This window comes from Papio anubis, chromosome 17, assembly GCF_008728515.1.
Source record: "Papio anubis isolate 15944 chromosome 17, Panubis1.0, whole genome shotgun sequence".
Classification (NCBI taxonomy): Eukaryota; Metazoa; Chordata; class Mammalia; order Primates; family Cercopithecidae; genus Papio; species Papio anubis.
The window spans coordinates 40,661,342-40,674,002 of record NC_044992.1 but is presented as its reverse complement, the minus strand read 5'-3'; the positions used below and the strand labels follow the sequence as shown (position 1 = coordinate 40,674,002).

Here is a 12,661-nt window from a genome sequence, read left to right as displayed (position 1 = left end):
GTTTCTTTTTGGGAGAATGATTTATTTTGGAGAATGATTTGGAGATATACCCAGCAATGGAATTGCTGGGTTGAATAGTAGTTCTATCTTTAGTCCTTTGAGAAATCTTCAAACTGCTTTCCACAGTAGCTGAACTAATTTATATTCCCACCAACAGTGTATAAGCATTCCCTTATCTCTGCAGCCTTACCAATATCTGTTATTTTTCTATTTTTAATAGCCATTCTGACTGACTTCAGATGATATCTCATTGTAACTTTGATTTGCATTTCTCTGATAATTAGTAATGTTGTATGTCTTATTTTCAGAACTGAATAAAATAAAAATCTATACAACTGATTGAGAAAACCAAAGTTTATTTTTTGTTAGGATAAAAAAGATCAATAGACCACTAGCTAGATTAACAAAGGAAAAAAGGGAGAAGAAAAAGAACTATTAGAAACAACAAAGGTGACATTACAACCAATCCCATAGAAACACAAAAGTTACTCAGAGATTAATATGAACACCTCTATGCATACAAACAGAAAATCTAGAGAAAATGGATAAATTCCCAGGAATGCACAACCTTCAAAGATTGAATCAGGAAGAAATTGAAACCCTGAACAGAACAATAACATGTGCCACAATTGAATCAGTCATTAAAAGACTACCAACCAAAAAAGTCCCAGGACCAAATGGATTCACAGCCAAATTCTACCAGACATATGAAGAAGAGTTGGTACCAATCCTTACTGAAACTATTCTAGAAAATCAACGAGGAGGACTGCTTCTCGGCCTTTTGGCTAAGATCAAGTGAAAATCAAGCAGGAGAGACTCCTCCCTAATTCATTAGATGAAGTCAGCGTCAGCTCAACATTAAAGCCCAGCAAAGACGATGAAAAAAAGAAAACTACAAATTACTCTCGCTGACAAACATAAATATGAAAATCCTCAACAAAATACTAGCAATCTGAATCCAGCATCACATCAAAGTGTTAATTCACCACAGTCAAGCAGGTGTTATTCCTGGGATGCAAGGTTGGTTCAACATCCGCAAATCAGTAAATGTGATCCACGACATGAACAGAATCAAAAACATAAATCATATGATCATCTTGATAGACACAGAAAGATTTCAGTAAAATCCCTTCATGATAAAAACCCTCAACAAAGTAGGCACTGAAGGAACATATCTCAAAATTATTGGCACCATCTGTGACAAACCCATAGCCAACATCATATCGAATGGGTGCAAGCTAGAACGATTCCCCTTAGTAACTAGAACAAGACAAGGATGCCATTCTAACCACTCCTATTCAACTGAGTACTGGAACTCCTAGCCAGACAAATCAGGCAAGAGAAAGAAATAAAATGCATCCAAATAGGAAAAAATGTCAAATTATCTTTCTTTGCTTATGACATGATTTTATATCTAGACAACCCTAAAGACTCCACTAAAAGGCTCCTAAAACTGATAAACAACTTCAATAAAGTTTCAAGATACAAAATAAATGTATAAAAATCAGTACCATTTCTAAACAGCAATAATATTCAAGCCGAGAGCCAAATCAAGAACACAATCCTATTAATAGCAACAAAAATAAAATACCTTGAAATACATCTAGCCAAGGGGGTGAAAATTTTCTGCAAGGAGAACTACCAAACACTGCTGAAAGAAATCACAGATGACACAAACAAATGGAGAAACATTTCATGCTCACAAACTGGAAGAATCAGTATCATTAAAATGAGTATACTGCCCAAAGCAATCTACAAATTTGATATTATTCCTAGCAAACTGCCAATGTCTTTTTTCACAGAATTGGAAATATCGATCCTAAAATTCATATGGAACTTGAAAAGAGCCCAAATGGCTAAAATGGCTAAACAATCCTAAGCAAAAAATAAAAGTTAGACTTCATCACATTACCCAACTTCAAACTATATAACAAGGCTACAGTAACCAAAACAGCAATGGCACTAGTACAAAAACAGGCTCACACACCAATGGAACAAAATAGAGAGCCCAGAAATAAAGCCATTTCCCTACAACCAACCAACTGATCTTTGACAAAGTCAACAAAAATAAGCAATGGGGAAAGGACTTTCTATTCAATAAATGGTGCCAGGATAACTGGCTGTGCATATGCAGAATGAAACTAAACCTGTATCTTTACTGTAAACAAAAATTAACTCAAGATGGATTAAAGACTTAAATGTGAGACCTAAAACTATAAAAATCCTAGAAAAAAACCTAGGAAATACCCTAATGGACATGGCCTTAGCAAAGAATTTTGACTAAGTCCTCAAGAACAATTGCAACATAAAAACCTCCAACATTTACAGATGGGATGTGATTCAACTAATGAGTTTCTGCACAGCAAAAGAAACTATCAACAAAGTAAACAGACAGCTTACAGAATGGCAAAAAAAAAAAAAAAAAAAAAATTTGCAAAGTATGCATGCAACAAAGGCTTACTATACTAACCCGAATGTAAATGGAACTTAAACAATTGAACAAGCAAAAAACGACCCCATTAAAAAGTGGGCAATGATATAATTTGTGTTGAATGAAGTCTGCATTTTACTTCTTTTTCTTTAAAAGTTATATGTCTCTTTTTTCTTCTGTCTCTATTTAAAATTTTTACTTTTTTTTAAACAGTTTTACTATGTTTTACCTATATGTAGTTTTATTTTATTTTATTCTTGTTGGGGTTTGTCAAGTTTATTGTCTCTGTGGGTTAGTGTGTTTATCAGTTTTAGAAAATTCTCAACCATTATCTCAGCAAACATGGCTCCTACCTTATTCTGCACTTCCCTTCTATCTGGGCTCTTGGCTGCTTAGGGCTTGGTAACCTCAGTTACTCTAAAATCCCTTCTGGGATATTTTTAAATCATTTTATGCACATTATCTAGTTCTCTGTGAAAGGATCAATCTGATCTAAGCTAATCCTCCATAGCCAGAAGGAGAACATCCCCTTTTGAGGTGATACTTCTTATACTGTCATAATCCTAGCCATAGACTGAACACATAATATACTTATTTTTACTTAGACGTAGTCACATATGTGAAACGTGAGCCAAATCTAAGTTATGTAAGAAGATAATAATGTTGAGCCTATTAAGTAACATTAAGATCTGCAGTCCTAGTCACCAGTTGCCCTAAGTGAGAGTACTAGGGCAATGTGACCTCACTATAAACCCATGCATGCTTGAGAGGCTGCCAAATCACAAGCTGGAGTCAGTGGGGGGTGGGAGGGGGTAAAGCTACTGCCAGAAATCCCAAGCCAAAGGGAAGCAGAGGAAGGGAGCCAGGTAAAGGAAGTAACAACGTGGTATACTGTGTCTTGGAAGATATCCAGAAGCAGTTTGGGGCCCTCACAGGCTACTTCCTCATTCACAGATGATGCCCAGGCCTCCCTCTATAAGCAGATAACTTTTTGTCTCTAAGCTTCAGATTTCTTAAAATGATAATCATAAATAATTATATTACAAGCTGGTAGTGACTATAAATAACAAAGATGCAAAGTGCTTAGAATAGTGTCTCATTCATGGTAATTGCTTAATAAGTCAGAGCTATGATAATGGTGATAGTGAGAATGATTATTGTGTTTAAGATATTGACGATTGTGATGACGGTCATAAGGTAAGAATGATCATCATTACCAGGAAGAAAGAGGATATTCTATATACAGTATATGTATATATACAGTCTCCCAAATACAGTAAGTATGTATGCTTAAATCATCCCAAAACCTTCCCTCCCAACCCCTGGTCCATGGAAAAAAAAGTCTTAAATATACACACATACTGTATATTAAGGTCAAGGTAAAAAGGGGAGTCCAATATTTGCTGCTTTTAAAACATGTTTTCTACTGTAAAGTGGTCATGCTTCTGAGCCTCTATCTGACTGAACTTGCTGAGTTCTAATCAGGGTGCCAGTGCCCTAAACAGGGTCTCTGTAACATAGGACATGCCTCCACCTGGGTCCACCTGGGTTCTACTCCATTTTCCCTCATACCAGTAACGTCAAGGAGAGAATAAAGCTTCCTCATTGTCGTAGAGTTTGAAGAAGGACTTCATAGTAGTTTATATAGCTCAGAGTCTCAGGATGATTACTAAGCAAGGTTCCAAGGAGAAACAGCACATACTTCAGAAGAGACACATTCCTCACTGTGGCTCTTGCTGGAAAATATCGATAATAGAAAGCAATTTTCCCAAGGCTCATTTACATAGGACTAGATGGATTTTTTGCTTCAAATTCACTGCATTTTTAGAAGAGGATAATTTAAAAAAAAAAATCTAACTGCCACTTAAACCAAATGGGTAAGGCACCTAGATAGAAAATGATAAAATCAGGACACTGCCATTTCTATTCATGAATGCCTTTCCTGTCTTCATTTAACTTAAGATATTTTTGATTGTAGAGAAGTAAAACATGCATAAAATACCAGCCTTTTCAGCATGTGATAGGCAACTTTGTTGATACAAATGGACTTGATGTTTGCTTTTCAAGCTGTAGATAAAGACAGAATTGATGGTGACAGGGAAGAGATGGAACCCATACAGGAAAGGCTGAGGAAATAAACTTGGCCAGGATGTACTTTTATGCTTTTTTATGTACAAAGAAATATACACACATAGAAATATATATATATATACACACACACAGTATATATGTATATATAATGTGTATATTACATACGTGTGTGTGTGTGTGTACACATGCATGTACACACAGAAGGAAAATACCTTTTAAATTGAGGGAAGAATAACAGTTTTCCTCTAATCCGGCTGAGGTTAAGATTCTAGCAAATATGGGCTCCCATTCATAAGTTAACTTGCCCCAGTAAAGACAGAGGAAATTGTCTAAGAAAGCCAAAGGGTCTTCCACTGAGGTGGAACAGAGTGACGTGGGTTAGGGGCCCCATGCAGCTGAAGATTCTTCATCAAAGTGAGTTGTGGAATAAATGTGCACTAGAGTAAAATTACATAAGCCTCAAAGTCTCCTCTGAACCACCACTGTCTTTCTAGATTTGAGGAATCTCACTTTCCTCTCTCATACTAGTCCCATGGTTCTCTACTCAACAGCACCTACTATGTCCCTTTTTTTCTAGCTTAATCCTCCCAGAGACCTAGAGTTTTCAAAAACAGAGGCAGGTGATGAGAGAAAACCTCCTAGAGCAGCAGTCCCTGACTATATTGGTCTGTTCACCTGCTGCTAATAAAGACCTACCCAGGACTAGGTAATTTATAAAGGAAAGGGGTTTCATTGAGTCATAGTTCAGCATGGCTGGGGATGCCTCAGAAAACCAACAATCATGGTGGAAGGGGAAGCAAACAGATCCTTCTTCACATGGTGGCAACAAGGAGAAGTGTCAAACAAGAGGAGGAAAAGCCTTTTATAAAACCCTCAGATCTTGAGAGAGCTCACTATTACGAGAACAGCAGCATGGGAGTAACCACCCCCATGATTCATTTACCTCTCATGGGCTCCTTCCCACAACATATGGGGATTATGGGAACTAAAATTCAATACGAGATTTGGGTGGGAACACAGCCAAACCATATCATCAACCTTTCTGGAATGAGGAACCAGTTTTGTGGAAGACATTCTTTCCATGGACCTGGGTTGGAGGTTGGGGCAAAGGTTTCAGGATGATTCAAGCACATCACATTTATTGTGTGTTTGATTTCTGTTATTACATTGAAATATTTAAATAATTATACAACCTCACCATAATGTAGAATCAATGGGAGTCCTGAGTTTGTTTTCCTGGAACTAGGTGGTCCCATCCAGGGGCGATGGGAGACAGTGACAGATCATCAGGCATTAGATTCTCATAAGAAGCACACAACCTAGATCCCTCACATGTGGGTTTGCCCTCCTATGAGAATCGAATGCAGCTGCTGATCAACTGGAGCCGGAGCTGAGGTGGAAATGTGAGTCATGGGGAGTGGCTGTAAATGCAGATGAAGCTTCCCTCATCTGTTGCTGCTCACCCTCCTTCTGTGTGGCCCAGTTCCTAACAGGCCTCGGACTGGTATGGGGGTAGAGGGTGGGGGTGTTGGAGACCCCTCTTCTACAGGAAAGGAAATGCAACAGACTGGCTTTCTTCTTGGAATCCCCTCATTGGTTCTCGGTTTTCTCATCTATAATAAGACGGGTTTGAACTATAATTATCTGAAGTCTGCCCCAGCTGGGTACTCTGAGAGTCTAGGATCTAAAATTGGGGAAAGACGACATGCACATAGGAGAAGTTATATTTTAAAAATCTATGTAGTGTAGGAAGGAAGGGAGCCCTGAGGCTGAAGCAGTGACTATGCCACTCTTCTTACAGAAGCTATGTTCAGGAGACTTCATTCCCTTTTGCAGACCCTCATTCACTTTTTTCCCCTCACCCCTACTCAGAATCAGAGCTAATTTTTCTTAGGAAAGAATCTCTTTCCAGAAGTGAGGCAGATACAACGCTTTGCATTTTTCAGATAAGAAAACTGTGAGTCAGAGTTGAGTAATTTGTCCACAGTGACACAGTGTATCTAATAAGTGGTAGAGAGAAACAAGTAGGAGACAGAGACAGTCATTTGACAGAATCTCCCTTCCCTCGAACCCTTGTGTCAAGAGCTTCTGGGATCCTACTTTCAACACTGGGAGGCTGTACTGCTTTTGGCTGAGGTGAGTTCTCTCTAAAGCCATCTTGCTGACCATCACTTTATATTGGCTGACCTCTCAGAGTTTCCTCTCTGTAAATACAAGCAGCAATATCTGAGTCCATGCCTCCCAGGGATAGTAAGATAAATGAGATAATAAAGGTGAGAACCAAATGAGCTCCTCTTAATGATGGTGTTAAAAACCCCATGAGGTACTATGATGTTATTAACAAAATGCAGAGGCTGCAGAGTTACATTTGGCCAAATTCTTACACTTCTCAATTTTTTAGCAAGGAGATATAGATATGAAATCAGTATTTCCCAATAGTGAAACTGACTACAAGTGGGTTCTCATTTTTAAACAAACCTATTCTATGCAAATACAATCAACAGAAAAAGCATCAAGGATCTATACGTATAGCTGTCTTTCACAAAACTATTCTAGTTTTCCTTATTAAAAAACTTCAAAATATTTCATGCTTTGTGGCATTTCAGTGAAATTGGAATTGTAAAATAATGATTTCCTGAAAACCTTTTAAAGGTACAGATCTGGCATGAAGTGAGGTATGACTGAAGTTCCTAGACAACCATTTGATATTTTGGCAGTGGAGCCCTCCCAAGAGAAGATTCTACCAGCCAGTTGCATCACATGCAAATATTGGAGGCCGTTGCTCTGGAAAAGCAACTAAAAATAATACCTGGGTGTGGACAAAATAAGTAGGGAGCCACACTTAGCTATGAGCCAGGGTATTGCAAAGGGCCAGTGTTGGTCAAGAGCAGTGGGGTCATCACCTTGATTTAGACGTACTGTCCACTTCTCTAATGCAAACCCACAAAATTATTGACTCTTAGAGTACCCACAAAGCTTCTGCTGTGATGATAGGACTTTTAGAGCCATGAAGAAGCTAACACTAACTCTTACATTTCAATTTTTCCCTTTTCCCACATAGCTTACACTAAAACTCTTCCCAGCTTGTGGCCTGGAGAACGTGTTTTTCTGGCATTACATCTCCTTTCCAACATTATTCCTGTCCCTCAACCCTGTTCAGTAATATTATGTAAAATGACTGGATAATTCCCTTTGAGGGTGCTATCATAGCCCAAATATGTCAGTGTCTAAGGTTTTTCACTAGTAAACATTGAACATCTTCAGTTTTAAATTATAAGTTAATTCTATAACTTACTTGAGCCCATTTATGTTTATTCATTGCTGAAGTTCCTCTTAGATCTTGCCTTCTCATAACTTCTCTATAACCCAAGAAGGAACCCACCTAGATCTCCTGGACCCCCTCTTGCCTAATTTAGGTAGACCGTCATAGGAGATGAACAGTTATCTCACGTTTAAGTTTTCAAGAGATGGTATCAAAACATGCTTTGGTCAACAAGCCCAATCTTATTCCCACAACTTGAGTGCTCTTCCTGATTCTAGAGCAAATACACTGATTTAGATAGAGCACCATGTTTCTGAACTTTGAATAATCCTGTTGAGATTGAAACAGGGGTGTATTAATAGAGCACAGGTCTTGGAATTAAACCACACCCACCCCCGGCCCCCCAACACCCTACAACAGGCTTAGGAAGGTTGCTCAACCTCTCAAGCCTTCTGCTGTTTCTCATTTGTAAAATACCAAAGATTGCCATCCCCATCACTGTTGTGGGAGATCAGCAAGACATAAAGTGACTGCCAGGATGTTTGGCCAATAGTGGTACCTGATTCAGTCATTCAGTGGCTTTCACAGTCACCTTGAGCTTGACTCTCTCAAGAAAAGTAAAGAAATTAAGAAATACATGAGCCACTGAACCTTGATCACAAATATTCTAAGAAACTTATAACTCCTTAGCCATATGTTTCATTTCAAATCCAAGTATGAAAAAAGCTATGTAACTGAACTAAAAAGTGGATCTACTCTATAATTTATTGTATTATAATACATATGTATACATCTCACACACTATGTATTTATACTTTAAGAGAGAAAGACTTTTATAAGACTTTTCACGTCAAGTGAGGGCACCTGTTCATTTGTGTAGAGCACATACTGCTTTGTTGCAGAGTGCAGAGAGAATGACTTTGCTCTTCATTCCCTAAAATTGAGTCCACCAGGGATGAAACACAGGCTTGTAGTAGCAAAGGCTTCTGTCCAGCTGAGCAGTAAATCCTGGCTGCCCCTGATGATCACAGGGACTGGCTCCTGGTAATAATTTTGATGTCATTATCCTCTCCTAGAAATGCATGAATGGTTCTGGCCTTTAAAAACAGATTTAAGAGGATGCATTTATCTTGACATTATCAGCCTTTTAAAGATCATGCCGTAGGGCCTGTTGACCTTTCTCGCCTAACGATGAGTTGCAAAACAGTGGGATAACATCAATGGACGAAAGGGAGAAAGAGTGTGTACCCAGAAGCAGCACCCATGGAGAGGAGGAGGTGGGACAGGGATGTTCAGGCTAGCAAAGGAAACTTGCTTTAGTCCTGTGGGAATTGAAGAATCCCACGTAAATGGAAGCACAGGAGGTACAAATGGGATTCCATTTCCATCTCTGCTCTAAATATGCAGGCTTTGGGTACTGTGATGGTTAATTTTAGGTTTCAACTTGACTGGAATAAGGAATACCTAGAAACTTGGTAAAGCATTATTTTTAGGTGTCTGTGAGGGGGTTTTCCGAGGAGATTAGCATGTGGGTCTGAGTAGAATAGGTGGGGAAGATCTGCCTTCGATATGAGAAGGCACCATTCATTCTTCCGAGTCCAGAAAAGGTGAATGTGTCAATCTATCTGCTCAAACCGGGATACACTCTTCCTCTCTTGTTCTTGGACAAAACCTTCAGGCTCCCAGCCTTTGAGCTCCAGAATTTATACCAGCAACCCCTTTCCCCACCTGAGGCTCTCAGGTCTTTGGTCATGGAATGGGGATTGTCACAAGCTTCCTTAGTTCTGAGGCCTTTGGACTTGGACTGAGCCACACTACTGGCATCCCAGGGTCTCCAGCTTGAGGATGTCATGGGACTTCTAAGCTTTGATAATCACATGAGCCAATGCTTTTAATAGATCTCTTCTCATTTATCCATACATATTTTATTGATTCTGTCTCTCTGGAGAACCCTAATAGAGGTATATATCAAGGCATAAGTCAAGAGAAATAAGATATTTGGCTTATTAAGTGGTTGGCAATGACTTCAACTCTTTTTTTTTTTTTTTTTGAGATGCAGTCTCACTCTTGCCCAGGCTGGAGTGCAGTGGCATGATCTCAGCTCACTGCAACCTCCGCCTCCGGGGTTCAAGTGATTTTCATGCCTCAGCCTCCCAAGTTGCTGGGACTACAGGCACGCACCACCATGCCTGGTGAATTTTTGTATTTTTAGTAGAGATGGGATTTTGCCTTGTTAGCCAGGCTGGTCTTAAACTCCTGACCTCAAGGGATCTACCCACCTCGGCCTCCCAAAGTGCTGGGATTACAGGTGTGAGCCACCGTGCCTGGCTGTGACTCCCACTCTCTGACAGATAAAGCACAAACACATTTACTTAATTGTACCCAATCTTGTAAATTTTGACACTTTTAAAATATAGGTAGTGTTCACCAATTCACCACTGTGTAATAGGAATAACGTGGGATTCTGTGACTGTTCATGTAAAGGATTCATATAAAGCTCTATCATCTTCTAGTAGAGTTTCCCAAAATATTTTTTTTAAATATCAAGAGTTTCTAACATCTCAAGGATTAAAGACAATAATAAGAGTTTTTTACACAGTTATTTGGTGATGCCATGTGTTTAATTAATGCTATTATCTTCTCCCATTCCCCCGAACTTCCCTTTTGCAATAACTTGCTCAATCTATAAATCAAATGATGGAGAAAAGATACAGTTGATAAAAATTAGAAATTGAGAATGTCTGGCTTCCCTGAAATTTTTGAGATATAGTTACCATGACCACATATTTAGGGCAATACAGAATTTTAACAGAGGGACAGAAATTTGAAATTGAAAGCACTCTGAAAAAATACAAGAGCTGCCATGAACACAGTAAACATCTCTAATACACACAAATAAAAATCGAGTAAGTTAAAAGCACTGGCTTTTCTGCCCTCTCGACCCAACAGAGAGGTCATATCAATGCACAAACTAAAATGTATAATTCTGTGCTTACCCACTACTGCTACAGCCCAGTGAATGGTTTAAATCCTAGACATGGTTAAAAATATAGCTGGTTATGTGATTTTCTATTAAACCTAACATAGTGGGGTGAACCACAGTACCTTATAGGAGCCGATAAACTAGTATTTCCAAGGCTATCAAAGGATATCAATATCATTTTATTATTATCATTATTTTCATTCTGCAAAGAACCTTCCTTGAAGAGCAATTCCTTTTATGTATTGGTCTGCTTGATAGCTTTCTGAATAATTGTAATCCATAAGGCTTTGTATCTCTTTTTGCATGCTGGAAACACGCTGACTTAATCTAATTATCTCATGAAACTCAACTCTTAAATAAAGCTTGAAGTAAAATTACAAAGCAGCCTTTTTCTTTTCCTTTAGTTACTGTCTTCATAGTACCTTCCTTTTGGCCGGTTGCTCATAAGAAAATGGGCTATGCCTCTGTAGAGAAAGGGTTCTTTACACTTCTCTCTGGCAAGGAAAAGTTGGGTTTGGGCCAAGTCAGGCCCCATGAAAAGATAATAAAGTATGACTGGAACCCTTCCTTCTGGATGACAAAAGAGTGGCTGGCTAGAAGCAAACATTTATTGAGCAAATATTGGAAGTCAGGCACTTTGAAAATATCAGTAGTCTAAGATATCTCAGATTTGCCAGAGAGAAAAATGGGCCAACATGGGATGTCAATGTACTCCAATAAAGCCCATAATAGAGTTAGCATAAGGGTCAACATTGATTCATTATCCAAACAGGGTGACATTTGAGAATGAAAGGGGGCAGTATCAATAATTCTGCAAGGACAACTGACATAAACATTATCCTAATTAGGATCTAAATGTCTTGAAACACAAAGGAGAACCCTAATTGAGGTATATATTGAGGCATTAGTGAAGAGAACTAAGATATTTGGCTTATTAAGTGGTTGGCAATGACTCCAACTCCAACCATGGATTTGGAGGAGGGTGGGCCACTAGAGGTTTCAGAAAAATTTTTGCATTGGATCATGAAGGAAAAATAGATGTTGTTAAGTGGAGAATCAGAAGAATGTTTCATACAAAATGAAACAGCAAGGACAAAGATATGGAGTAGTACAATTGGATGCTGTGGCTCATACCAATTTGAACCCAGAGAAAACAATTAGAAGATTTCATTTTTCCCCTTCACACCGAAAAAATACAAAAGACTGACAATGCCAAGTACTGATAAAGATATAGATTAATACTCCATGTATAGATAGAACTAATTTGGAGAACACTGCAGAAGTGTCTAATAAAATTGAAGATGCAAATACCCTATAATCCAGAAATCAAATTCCTGATATAAACCCACATGTGTATCCAAGAATACAAAAGAATGTTCATTGCATATTGTTTATCATAGTGAAAAATTAGAAATAACTTAAGTTTTCATGAAGTGCAGAATGGAAAAATAAATTGTAGTAAATCCATTTAATAGGGTACTATGCAGCAGTTAAATGAACTAAAACTCAATGGATCTATCAAAATAAATAAGTCTCAACAAACATATTAAGTGGAAAAAGAAAACAACAAGCTACAGAAAGATATGTACTGTAAGATACCATACCAATAAAGATTAACAGCATGGAAATGGTACTACAAACTGTTTAATATATACATTAAAAGGCTTGCATGGCTATTGTAAATAATGCTGCAATGAACATGAGAGTGAAACTCTCTCTTCTTGATCAATTATATACAATAGGGTTTGCACTCCTATGAGATTATTCAGCTTTTAAAAAGAAGAAAATCCTGCCATTTGCCACAACATGAATGATCCTAGAGGACATTACGCTAAGTGAAATAAGCCAGATACAAAAATGCAAATACTGTGTGATATCAGGTATATGTGAAATC

General features: G+C 38.2%; 1 protein-coding gene across 1 annotated transcript in view; it reads right to left on the bottom strand.

Moving 5' to 3' along the window:
• The window catches only part of CA10 (carbonic anhydrase 10), a 524,630-nt gene that overhangs the window by 385,114 nt on the left and 126,855 nt on the right, over positions 1-12,661 (bottom strand). The window lies entirely within an intron of this gene.